Source organism: Halichoerus grypus, chromosome 1 (genome assembly GCF_964656455.1).
Source record: "Halichoerus grypus chromosome 1, mHalGry1.hap1.1, whole genome shotgun sequence".
In the NCBI taxonomy this organism is placed as follows: domain Eukaryota; kingdom Metazoa; phylum Chordata; class Mammalia; order Carnivora; family Phocidae; genus Halichoerus; species Halichoerus grypus.
The window spans coordinates 29,183,382-29,196,663 of NC_135712.1; the positions used below are offsets into that span (position 1 = coordinate 29,183,382).

General features: G+C 35.0%; 1 protein-coding gene across 2 annotated transcripts in view; it reads left to right on the top strand.

Moving 5' to 3' along the window:
• The first annotated feature begins 34 nt into the window (after window positions 1-34).
• LIPI (lipase I) overlaps window positions 35-13,282 on the top strand; it is a 68,717-nt gene continuing 55,469 nt past the window's right edge. For both annotated transcript variants that reach the window (XM_078059997.1, XM_078060000.1), the window contains exon 1: window positions 35-157. The gene's annotated coding sequence lies outside the window, so the exon portion shown is untranslated. The remainder of the gene's footprint in view (window positions 158-13,282) is intronic.

A 13,282-nucleotide genomic window follows, 5' to 3' on the forward strand; every position in this document is an offset into this window, starting at 1 on the left:
CGGGGCCACGCCCCACAGAGGCTTGCGGGGACCGCCCACCGCGCCGCCACGCTGCTCCGGATCCTGCCGGGACCCTAGGAGAGTGAGTGAGAATAGAAAAGATTATGGCGCTCGGGGCTTTGCCCTCTCGTTCGTGGAGTGCCTTCCATTTTCCTAGGTACAGCATTATTAATTGACTTTGGATTTATTCAATCAACATTTTCAATAAAAGAATGTTTTAAGACATACTACCTGCAGTACTGGAGCTGCCAGGTTAATGGGGGAAGATTTGTTTCCAAAGAGTGAATGAATAAATCATTAGGAGTTTGAATTTATATTCTGTATAAAATAGTTTTTTGAAAGAATAAATCCATGCATGCGTGGATGTGAAATACGATAGAGTCCTAGAACTAAAGTTTATTTACCTAGGAAGCGCGCCCTAGAGAAGTCTTTGAAAATGGGTACAGAGGTTTTAGGTGGACTCCAGAAGGCATTTGAAAATTTGAGAAAACGGCCTCTACCGAGGAACACTACAAAAAGGATAGCAAGTTTTGTGACTGAAGCCAGAATTTTTTTTTTTTTAAAGATTTTATTTATTTATTTGAGAGAGAGAATGAGATAGAGAGAGCATGAGAGGGGGGAGGGTCAGAGGGAGAAGCAGACTCCCTGCTGATCAGGGAGCCCGATGCGGGACTCGATCCTGGGACTCCAGGATCATGACCTGAGCTGCAGGCAGTCGCTCAGCCAACTGAGCCACCCAGGCGCCCTGAAGCCAGAATTTTTGAGGATGGCTGCAGGGCGCTTGTAGCGGGATCCAATGTTTGTACTTTGTATCAGGACTGTACTTTGTATACAGTGACCAGGGTGAATAATTAATTTTTACTTGAGGAGGGTTGGGGAAAAAAATCCTACAAAAAATAAAGGTAGTAAAAGAAAGGGAGAAGAAAACCCGCTCAGAATCTCAGTGGATGGATAAATCAACTGTCAACTATTAACTTGGCTTCCTTTTTGAAGAATCCGTATGTCTATGAAAGACCCTGAAATTATCCCGTAAATATACAAGTAATCAGGACGTCATTTGGCTATTAGTTAGGAGTGGTGATAATTTAGGTTCTATTTCTTAAAGAATGGATTGGGCTAATGTAAATTACAGTACTTCATTTCGGTATTTTTTGAATGCTTGCTATGTACCAGGCACTGTCTTTAATCCCTGGGAAACAAAGGTTAAGTATAAAGATCTGTCCTAAAGCTTTCAGCATAATGAGAGAGACAGACTTCCCATACAAATAAATACAAAATCATGTGTCAGTAACTTCAGTAGTCACCTTCTATTGATATCATAAGTATATAAGTCCTGTCTCCATTTTTCCTTTCTTTCGTGTGTCATCAACATTGTGGTAGGGTAAGAGGGGATTAAGGAAACTAACATTGTAGTTATATAACAAATATATGTTGATCAAATGAATGGATACCTGAAGGTCTCAATTATGTGTCATACTACTGATTTTTTTAATTCATTTATCTCATAAATCTTATCCAAATGAACATATTTCCTCTTTAACTTCCCCTCAGTCACAGCTAATCTGGGAGTTGGATCTTCAGGTTTCACTGTAAAATTTGTAGTGCACATATCTGGTTGTGAATCATATAAACCTTTAGCTGTATTTATAAATAACAATCATGTTGTCTTGCTATATTGAAGCTTGCATCATACTTTTTTTTTTTTACAAATGTGTATGATTTTGGTGTTCTTATCACATCCTCTTTTTTTTATAGTTTCTTTTTTTTTTAAGATTTTATTTATTTATTTGACAGAGAGAGAGACAGCGAGAGAGAGAACACAAGCAGGGGGAGTGGGAGAGGGAGAAGCAGGCTTCCTGCGGAGCAGGGAGCCCGATGTGGGGCTTGATCCCAGGACCCTGGGATCATGACCTGAGCCGAAGGCAGACGCTTAACGACTGAGCCACCCAGGCGCCCCTTCACATCCTCTTTTCTTTTGGCGGGACCTGAATTTATGGTGCTTATACTTCTAGAGTACTTTTTTAATGTTATAAGCTCTGAAAGCTCATGCAGTTAGCTGTTTATTCAGAATTTGACCTAAATATATATCATTTTTCTAATTTAAGCTTACTGTATTTCCTAACTTATATTGAATGAACACATTGTAATAAAACTAGCAGTAGTTAAAAAATAATTTATTCTCGGGGCGCCTGGGTGACTCAGATGGTTAAGCGTCTGCCTTCGGCTCAGGTCATGATCCCAGGGGCCTGGGATGGAGTCCCGCATCGGGCTCCCTGCTCAGCAGGGATCCTGTTTCCCCCTCTGCCTGCCACTCTCCCTGCTTGTGCTCTCTCTCTAATAAATAAATAAAATCTTTAAAAAAAAAAAAATTATTCTCAGCATTTCCTGGACCATTACTCAAATATAAGATTTAATGGGTTAAATGCATGCAACACAATAAAGAATTAGCCTTTCTTGACTCATATCAGGACATTTACACCCCTAACTTTATGTATTCAAAAATGAAAATGTTTATATATATATATATGTAAAACTATAATCCATGTATATAAATCTGTCATCTATCTATCTATCATCTAAAACTAGAGGTTCTTTCTCCCTTTCTTTGCCCAGTTGACTCTTACTCTCTTTTGTAGTTCAGCCTAGGCAGCATCTCCTACAAGGCTTCCCTGAACTCTGCACTCTAGATTAGCTGGCTGCCCTGCTGTGTGGTTCCATGGTTCCATAGATATACCTTTTTCAAGCCCTCCTCACTGTGAATTGCAATAGGGTAAATATTATTTCGGTACCTAGGACAAACCCTGACATATCTGTGGATTTATCATAAATAGTTGTTGACATAATACAGTTTGAATGAATGAATGTCTCTACTTTGTATGTCCAACTACATTATGCGTGGAAATCAGTACATGCTTAATCAACCATGAATGGATGAGTGAATGGAGAAACTTGATAAATTAGTGTAAAGGGACTCTAGTGGATGCTTTTTCTAAAATTGACCTCACTTTTGTCTTCACTTTTTTCCTACCCTCATTTTTTTCTCTATTCTGATTTTCCTAACCATATTTGTCCCAAGTAAATATAGCTTTTTTTGTTTGTTTTACTTGTATTATATGATTATTGTAAAGAAATATTTTTAATGTTTAAAGAAATAAATAAAGTAAAAAAAACATCAATAAGTCTGCCATGCAGAGGTAAACATTTTAGAGGAAAACCTTCCTAACTTTGATCTATACATATATATGTAAAACATATTTTAGGAAAATAAATTTTACTATACATATTATTTTTTAGCTTGCCTTTTCTCCCCTTGAACTACATAATGGAGACTTTCTATATCAATTAATATTGATTTATCTACATCATTTATTTTAATCCACAGTATGTACATAATTAGACTAATCCCCCACTGTTAGACATTTACATTGTTTCCATTTTTTAGCCATTATAAAAATGCTGAGATTAAATCCTTGCTCATATGTCTTTGTGCACATATGTTAGTATTTCTGTGGGAAAATATCTTGGATGTTTGATTGCTGAATCAAAGGGTAAGACCATTAAACATTCTGACACATATTGCTAAATTATACAAAAAGATTGTGCCAAAATATGTTCTGATAAACAATGACTCCCCCATCTAAGTATACAATACTCAACTACCTATTATAATCACCTGTAAAGTCCCTAGACGCGTACATGGTACATAGAGCTCAATCAAATTTATATCTTCATCCTTATCATCCTCATTATCACCCTTATTGTATTATTTATATTGTATAGATGTCTGTAAGCTTAAAATCATTTTTTATTTCGAAGGAGGACTAAATAAGCACGGAAATATTCTCTTACTAAACTATAGATATTTTGGGACGCCTGGGTGACTCAGTCGATTAAGCATCTGCCTTCGGCTTAAGTCATGATCCCAGGGTCCTGGGATCAAGTTCCTCATCAGGCTCCTTGCTCAGCAGGGAGCCTGCTCCTCCCTCTGCCTACTGACCTCCCCCTCCCCGCTTGTGCTCTCTCTCTCTTTCTCTCTCTGACAAATAAATAAAATCTTAAAAAAAAATAAACTATAGATATTTTATATAATTTGCCATTTCTCAATATTTTGCTATTTAATGCAATGGACATTAATCTCAATTTTATCACTATTGACAGTAAGTAAAAATATGAAAACAGTATAGTTTTTTATATTTTGAAACTCTGCTATGTAGTGTTCTGTATTAAATGCCAAGTTGATATTTTGAATATGAGCTCTTCAGAATGGCAAAGATGAAAATAATCTATAAGATTAATATTTCAGTGTCACATCAAAAGCACAAAATAAGAAAAAATTATACGTTAAATAGGAAAGATTTATCTTTTAATTTAAGTATAAACTTGTTACTCTCTTTTAACATGTATGACATTTATATTACCTTTCTTCCCTCATTCCAAAATGATTGGAATGATTAGGATGATTAGTAGATCATTAGAATGATAGGAATGATTATTCCTATCTTTGTTAGAGAAGTACATTGGTGGTCTCTAGTCAAATTATAGTAGTGGACTCCTTCTAAAAATGAAGTCGCACATAAAATCCCTAGAGAGCGAACAGTTTAAATTGATGATTTTTAAATTTTTCATGGTTTTTAAATGAATACCTCCTTTTGTTTGTGGATTCTTTGATATACCTCCCAGACCTCGATTAGTTTCTGCTGATCAATGATATGAATTAGGCATTTCTGTTCTTAAAGTATCTTTGGAAATTTATAGAGACTTGAATTTATAAAAAACAAATTTAATTTTTGAACTGATAATGCATGTACTTACAACAGTTCTCTATTTTTCAGACCTACTAAAGTCTATTGCTGGAAGGAAAATAAGGGGGAAAATGAAGTAAATGTGAAAAAAACCCCATAATTTAAAAATGTCTGTTATATTAAAAATAAAAATATTTTTTGTTTATTATCCAATTATAGAACTCAAGGACAAGCTAGCATTTTGAATTTTAAAATAGTCACTGAGCTTGGGTTGCAAAACTGCACAAACATGAAAATCTCATATTTTATATTTGACAGCTTGATGGATATGGGTTTTATTATTGATTTTATGGTATATGAAGACAGCTTAGTTTGTAATCAAAATGAACATAAACCACAACATTTTCTGACTCTTTCCATTTCTAGCATTTTTTAACATCACATTTGCTCTAGGCTTTCAACAGACATATTCTTCCTGACCACTTCTGAAATCTTGAGGTTAAGAGGAATAAAGAAAGATATAATTACTTTTTCTTTCCCTTTAAATTTAACTTGGGCAGCTGTTTGTGACTTCTTAGAGTTTTGACTTAAAAATCCTCTCACCCCCACAAGCCAGATAAGAGAAACAAACCACCTTACCTTTACTACAAACAGGGAGGAGCAAAAGATCAGGAATCTTTCACGATAAAACCTACCAGACTCTGACAATCTTACCAAAGAGAAACCTTAATGAATTTCAGAATTTCTTTTTTGCTGAATCTGAGGGCTGCTTTTACTTTTATTGGATTCCAAATGAGAGTATACATTTTTCTCTGTTTGATGTGCTGGGCAAGATCTGGTAAGAACTGAATAATTTGATTTATCTACCAAATCGTGTGTAAGATAATTGGTATGGTCTTCTGATTCTGGGATAAAGAATTTTATGACATCATAGTATGAAAAAAAATAGTATGATTTGGGTACTAATTATATCAACTGGGTAATTATGAAGAAAGTTTGTATGTGTGTGTGTGTGTGTGTTTCTTAAATTGTATATTCTGTATTTTATTTGCTTTCCAGAAAATTAATAACTAAAAATCTTCTTACAAGAAGATGGAGAGAACAGAAATATTCAAAAGAAAGTTAGAATAATTCAGTCATAGAGAAATTAATTCAATATTTGAAAATCATGACTTACTAAACATCTTGTTTCAATTTCAGTGCTCAAGTAATCTTACTTTTCAGGAATCTTTTTACATAGGTAAATTGCCAATTGCAAAGCAAACAAAGTAAACATATATACTACAACTTTTTTTTTTTTTGACCTATTATGCTAAAGTGTAACAAAACCCAAACTGATTTATAGTAATAAAGTAGAACTTTATTCTCCTGGTTTACTGGTTTATAGTAATAAAGTTTATTAATGTTAGTAATATCATTTACTTCTTTCTGGTAATAAAGTAGAACTAGAACTACTTGTTCTACTTTATGATAATAAGTAACAAGTTTAAAATTCATGATGAACAGATTTTTGTGCCTTTGTAAAAGCAGATGACTTTCTTTGTTTTAAATTTCCTTTTAAAATAATTCTTGAATGTATCCTTGAATAACCCTTAAAATATCAAATTATTTCTTGTTTCTTTTCAGTTGGATATTTGAGTTAATCAAATTCTAGAAATGTTTGAGTTTTATATTCAAATACAGAATCTAAAGGATATTAATATACAGTTTATTATATTTTTCTCATTTAGACGTTTCTTGATAGGCATTTTATATTTGTGTAACGTATGATAGTGGTATCTTAATTTAGAAGTCAGAGAAATTTGAAGTCTAGGCCTCTAACTTTGTGTCATTTATAGTTTACATCATTTTAGTATCATAGTTTATACTCCAAACTCATGTGGCAGACTTTCTAAGATTATTGTTTTGATTAGTATTTAGGAATTACCTAAATTTTTAGTTGGGAAAACTCTGAGGTAATTACTATGTATGTTTCTGTCTCTCTTGACTGAAATAGAACAGCAGGCCCTTTAGATATTAATGACAGTAAATAGAAAATAAGGAAATTAAAGATTTCAGTTATTCTCAAAATCATTTGTAACCCATGCAAACTCTTAGCGTGCCCTCTCATTTTCCTTGAAACCCCACATGCCTAGGGAATTGTTGAATTTTCAGTAATTTCATATATGTATGTTTTATTCAAATTATAAATTCCCCTCCCTTCTCTACTACAGATTCTGATACGTGCCTCTTAGAGAGCCCGTCTCACACTCCTCAACATGAAAATCATTACATGATTACATCTGCCTTCAAAAAAGGAAAAACATTCTGAAAAACCGAGATTATCAGATGTTTTAAACATTTTTAAATGGAGGGATGTCTGGGTGGCTCAGTTGGTTAAGCTGCCAGCCAGCCCTTGATTTTGGGCTCAGGTTGTAATCTCAGGGTCCTGGGATCAGCCCTGTGTGGAGCCCCAAGTTGAGCCCATATCAAGTCTCACATGGGGCTCCGTGCTCGGTGGGGAGTCTGCTTGAGTATTCTCTATTTCTCTCTCTCACTCACTCTCGCTCTCGCTCTCGTTCTCACTCTCCCTCTACCCCTCCCACCTGGCTCACGCTCTCTCTCTCTCTTTCAAATATTAAAAAAAAATTTTTTTAATGGGATAAAGGGGAATGGAGAGGTAGCTGAACAAACTATGTACAGATATGTATCTATTTGCATATATATTTAAATTATATGCATATATATTCTTAGTACAGTTTCTGATTCTTATTAAGTGCTTAAATAGTAGTTGTTGCAAGGGTCAGCAAATATTTCTGTAACGGGCCAGATGGTCAACATTTTAGGCTTTGAGGGGCATACAGTCTCTGCTGTATCTATTTAGCTCTGTCATTGTAATATGGAAACTGCTATAGACAATTCGTAAACTAATGAGCATGGTTGTGTTCTAATAAAATTTATTCTAGACAACATTTGAATTCATTACAATTTTCACGTCACAAAATATTATTATCTTAATTCTTTTCAACCCCCCATTTAGAAATGTAAAAACCTGCCTGAACTTGCCAGCCAGATTTGGCCCTTAGGCCATAGTTTGCCAACTCTCATATTCCAGTAACTTGGAAGAGATGTACAAAAGTTTCTTTAAGGGTGACTTGCAAGAACATGGAATTTGCATTTAAAAGACCCAGATTTAAGTCCTGATGGCTTGTTATCTCAAGGCCGAATGACTTAACCTCTGTGAACCTCAGTTTCCTTATTTTTAAATGGAAGTAAAAGTCGTAATACTGTCTCACTGCATTGCAAAGCTCAAAGGAGGTAACATAAATGTGTGATTTGGTCAATTATAAATTAGGATAGAATAATCCACTGTGTTTTCTTCCATGTACATTTTCTCTGTAATTGTCTCAGATTAATTTGCAGGTGTAGGACTTCACACTATAGAGTTGTGGTAGACCTGTAGAGGCTATGGGTATCAGAATCCCCTGGGGTATGCATTTTAAAATGCAGATTTACCTACCAAATCAGAATCTCTGGGGATGGCACCAGGAAACTACATTTTGAACAAACTTTCCCAGTCATTTTTACCCTCATTTTTAAACCCATGCTTGAGAATTCTTGATCTAAAGACTTAATCAGACATCTACTTTATTTTGTGCAGTCAGGTTCATTTTTCCACTACTTTCCAAACATTTGCTCAGTTGGAAGAGTTACTGATGGAATATCTGGGTTACTTATGACTTGTTAAATAGTATATATTTTCTAAATGTGCTTTGATTGTTTCAGAACCAGAAAATTAAAGACACTTTTACCTCTTATTTTGCCTTCTGCCCCTAGCCTTCAGAGATTAAAGTTCTATCTACAGTTTTGTGTCTTAACTGACTCTATGGCCATATAAACCTCTGTTTTTGTAGGCATAAGGTCAGTCTATTGTTTCGTACTTGACACTTCGCTGGCCCCAAAGGTCTTCATTCTTTCTATTACACATGAATATAATTGAGCTAGTGAACTTGGTTGCTCAACTGTTTGCATAATAACTTGTGCCATGAGTATGGTTATGCTTTTCAGATGTCACTCATAAATGTTCTGTTGCTTCTAATTGTATGATCTTTCTTCATATATAAAATGAGGGAAAGGATAGCAAATATAAAGTAGCACAGTGCCCAACATGGAGTGAGTGCTAAATAACCATTAAGCATTATTACTATCATTGATGGTATTGTTATCGCTGTTAACAAATATATATTGTTTTCAGAAATGGGGAAAAAGAAGAGGTTTTCATGGAGGGTGAGAGTGGGGTTTCAGGGGAAGTAGGGTTAAACCTTTCCAGGATGTGTTAGGATTGTTAGCTTTTTATGGTTGGGTTTTGAGGCTCCTCTGTATTGACTTGGTCAATATTCAAAGTTGCAAGGCAAGGGGCACCGGGGTGACTCAGTGGGTTAAGCATCTGCCTTCAGTTCAGGTCGTGATCCCGGGGTTCTGGAATCAAGCCCAGTGTCAGGCTCTCTGCTTGGGGCCGGATCTGCTTCTCCCTCTCCCTCTCCCTCTGCCCCTCCCCCTGCTTGTGTTCTCTCTCTCTCTCAAATAAATAAAATCTTAAAAAAAAAAAAAAAAAGAAAGTTGCAAGGCAGACTAATTTGTCTTAGTAGCTTACCAAGTGTGAAAATGGGTTTGAAACCAAAGAATGTTAGAATACAAGTCATGGGGACTACTTGTTTCAGCTCCTTCCATTTAAAGAAGCCGAAGCTCAGAGATGAGGGGGAAATTTGCTCAGAGTAGCAAGAGATGTTTAAGGAGGCCAGAGGCACGTGGGTCTCAGCTGTCCGTGTCCAGGGCACTATCCATGCCTCTGGACACTGTCCATTTGCTCCCCTTGTCCTCTTCACAGCCATTGTCACTATAATGGAACTATATTTCAGAGATACAGCTGAACAACCTAGAATGATTATCCTAACTTCACTATATGCCTTTGATATTTTTAACAATTTTACTGCTTCTATAATCGAAGTCTCAAGATTTTCAGAATTCTTTCTCAGCGTACCTCTCTGTTGAGATTACTGCTAGAGTCATCATCTTCCTATATATTTGGCGATGGACTCCAATATTGTGCCCCTGCTACTGAATTTCTGATCACAGTAGAGTTACTTAGTATAGTATGCAGACCCTCAGTTTGTTAATTTCTCAAATGATTTAAAAAAAATCAATACTTGCTTTTCTGTTCTAGATATCTTCATCCTTTTGCTGGTAATATTATTTTTGCTATTATCATTATCAGTTAATTGAATTCAATTTAAACCATTTTTTATCATTATAAAATTAATGAATGAATATTTTAAACCTAGAATATTTAGAAAATATAATGCACATAAAATACACTAGAACAGAGAAATAAACTAATATCTCCATCATTACAATTAATCTATTGTTTTATTTCCTGTCCATTCTATTATAATGAATATGTGTGTGCACAAATGTGTGTTTTAAGTATACTGTATATTATATATAATATAGATAAAATTAGAACCATTTATATACACATATATATGGATTATATAAGATTTCTTAATTGGTGCATACAGTCCCCATCATATGGGGACAACATTAATTTCTTTTTCTAGTCTCTCAATTCTGTGTATTTAGTTGACGGCTAAATATTCACTGTTAAAAATCCTGTGATAAACATTGATGTTAATAGTCAATGGGTATAATAATAAAAATGATATGGGAATATTATTTTAATTAATCTTTATTTGATTTTTAAGAAGATTAAGCACACTTTGATGACTTAATGAGCCATTTTCATATTTTATAAAATATCTGTTTATATCTTTCTCTTGATATTCAGTTGGGTATTTTCTTCATTTATACTTTATATGTAACTATATCAATTTCCTTCATACCTTTCATTGAAATATTTCCCTAGCTTATATATTCTTGTCTTTTGTCTAGTGTATAGTGTTTATGTACAGAAGTTTGAAATTTATATGCTGTGAAATCTATCAGTCTCACACTTTATGGTTTCTTTCATTTTTATGCTAAAAAGTCATTCCTCAACTGAGGTCATATACATATTATTAACTGTATTCTTCTAGTTCATATAATTTATCTTTTCTAGAATCAATTATCCAAGTCATTGTTTATTTAAAAATCCATTATCTTTGACTATGAATTGCCATAGTTATCATGGGTAATGTAGTTTATTTCTGGGTGTTCCCATTCTGTTTCATTAATCTGTGTATCAATTCTTGATTCAGTTTCAGGGGCCTCTTTTTCATTGGTTGATAGTATAAACATAATTTTAATCATGCCCCTATATTATCTTTAAAAAATCATTCATTTTCTTTGGGCATTTATCCCCTCCCTGGAGACATCTCATTGAGACCTTAATTTAGAATCACATTACACATATAAGTTAATATGAGTAGAACTGATTTTGTGATAATATCTCTTCCATTCTGGATCATGGTATATCTCAGTGTTTTTTTTTTTTTAAGTTTGTTTATGTCTTTTATTTTATTTGTTTTAATTTTATTATGTTAGTCACCATACAATACATCATTAGTTTTTGATGTAGTGATCCACGATCCATTGTTTTCGTATAACACCCAGTGCTCCATGCAGTATGTGCCCTCCTTAATACCCATCACCAGGCTAACCAATCCCCCCTTCCCCCTCCCCTCTAAAACCCTCAGTTTGTTTCTCAGGTCCATAGTCTCTCATGGTTCATCTCTCCCTCCAATTCCCCCCGCCCATTTTTCCCTTCCTTCTCCTATGTCCTCCATGTTATTCCTTATGTTCCACAAATAAGTGAAACCATATGATAATTGACTTTCTCTGCTTGACTTATTTCACTTAGCATAATCTCCTCCAGTCCTATCCATGTTGATGTAAAAGTTGGGTATTCATCTTTTCTGATGGCTGAGTAATATTCCATTGTATATATGGACCACATCTTCTTTATCCATTCATCTGTTGAAGGGCATCTCAGCTCTTTCCACAGTTTGGCTATTGCGGACATTGCTGCTATGAACATTGGGGTGCATATGGCCCTTCTTTTCACTACATCTGTGTCTTTGGGGTAAATACCCAGTAATGCAATTGCTGGGTCATAGGGTAGCTCTATTTTTAAATTTTTGAGGAACCTGCACACTGTTTTCCAAAGTGGCTGTACCAACTTACATTCCCACCAACAGTGTATGAGGGTTCCCCTTTCTCCACAACCTCTCCAACATTTGTTGTTTCTTTCCCTGTCCATTTTGGCCATTCTAACTGGTGTAAGGTGGTATCTCAATGTGGTTTTGATTTGGATTTCCCTGATGGCTAATGATGATGAACATTTTTTCATGTGTCTGTTAGCCATTTGTATGTCTTCTTTTGAAAAATGTCTGTTCATGTCTTCTGCCCATTTTTTGACTTGATTATTTGTTTTTTGGATGTTGAGTTTGAGAAGTTCTTTATAGATCTTGGAAATCGGCGCTTTGTCTGTAGTGTCATTTGCAAATATCTTCTCCTATTCTGTGGGTTGCCTCTTTGTTTTGTTGACTGTTTCCTTTGCTGTGCAGAAGCTTTTTATCTTGGTGAAGTCCCAAAAGTTCATTTTTGCTTTTGTTTCACTGGCTTTTGGAGATGTATCTTGAAAGAAGTTGCTGTGGCCTATTTCAAAGAGGTTACTGCCTATGTTCTCCTCTAGGATTTTGTTGGATTCCTGTCTCACATTGAGGTCTTTCATCCACTTTGAGTTTATCTTTGTGAATGGTGTTAGAAAATGGTTGAGTTTCATTCTTCTGCATGTGGCTGTCCAATTTTCCCAGCACTATTTATTGAAGAGACTGTCTTTTTTCCATTGCATGTTTTTTCCTGCTTTGTCAAAGATTATTTGACCATAGAGTTGAGGGTCTATATCTGGGTTCTCTATTCTGTTCAATTGGTCTGTATGTCTGTTTTTGTGCCAGTACCATGCTGTCTTGGTGATCACTGCTTTGTAATATAGCTTGAAATCGGGCAACGTGATGCCCCCAGCTTTGTTTTTCTTTTTCAACATCTCCTTGGCGATTCGGGGTCTTTTCTGATTCCATACAAATTTTAGGATTGTTTGTTCCAGCACTTTGAAAAATGTCATTGGAATTTTGATTGGGATGGCATTGAAGGTATAGATTGCTCTGGGTAGCATAGACATTTTAACAATGTTTATTCTTCCGATCCATGAGCATGGAATATTTTTCCATCTTTTTGTGTCTTCTTCAATTTCTTTCATGAGTGTTTTGTAGTTCCTAGAGTATAGATCCTTTACCTCTTTGGTTAGGTTTATTCCGAGGTTTTTGGTGCTATTGTAAATGGAATCGTTTCTCTAATTTCTCTTTCTACGGTTGCGTTGTTAGTGTATAAGAAAGCAACTGATTTCTGTGCATTGATTTTGTATCCTGCCACATTACTGAATTGCTGGATGAGTTCTAGTAATTTGGGGGTGGAGTCTTTTGGGTTTTCCACATAAAGTATCATGTCATCTGCGAAAAGAGAGAGTTTGACTTCCTCTTTGCCAATTTGAATACCTTTTATTTCTT